Source organism: Octopus bimaculoides, chromosome 25 (assembly GCF_001194135.2).
Source record: "Octopus bimaculoides isolate UCB-OBI-ISO-001 chromosome 25, ASM119413v2, whole genome shotgun sequence".
Taxonomy (NCBI): Eukaryota; Metazoa; Mollusca; class Cephalopoda; order Octopoda; family Octopodidae; genus Octopus; species Octopus bimaculoides.
Window position 1 is genome coordinate 16,328,772 of NC_069005.1, and position 644 is coordinate 16,329,415.

Sequence of the window (644 nt, forward strand, 5' to 3'; positions counted from 1 at the left end):
GCGCACAGACATGCATATTTGTACGTGTGTGTGATCTAAAAAAGTTCACAAACTGTTACTCAGTGTTTCACATCACCAATCATCAGAAAACTGAACTTTTGAACAATACAATGGTTTATAAATGTTTATAATTGGTAACTTGATAATTAGCAAATCATCTAATAGACATTTAGCGCTGATCAGACAGAGGGTTACGACTTTCCAAATTAATGGAATCTTTTGCATAAAATAACTGACGGACGAATAGCAAAATAAACATTAAAAGCAAGGAAACGCTGAATAAATCTGAATAACACAAATCTCATTGTACGGGGTAATAGTTGCAATATTTACAGCAAATGGAAAATAAAAATTAGCTAGAAATTAAGAATTTACGAAAAATATATAAGTCATTAAAAAATAAAAATGATGAATGATTATTGCAAAGCAATTACATAATTTTGTCATAGTGAAAATTGAGTGAAAGTGTTTGTGTAAAAGTAAACGAAAGAAAAAGAAGGGTAAAGGAAAAAGTAATGCTGGAAAGATAGAACGAAGAGTTAAGCGTTGCTATACAACCTTAGTTATATTGATAGTATGTACAACACACACACACACACACACACACACACACACACACACACACACACACACACACACACACA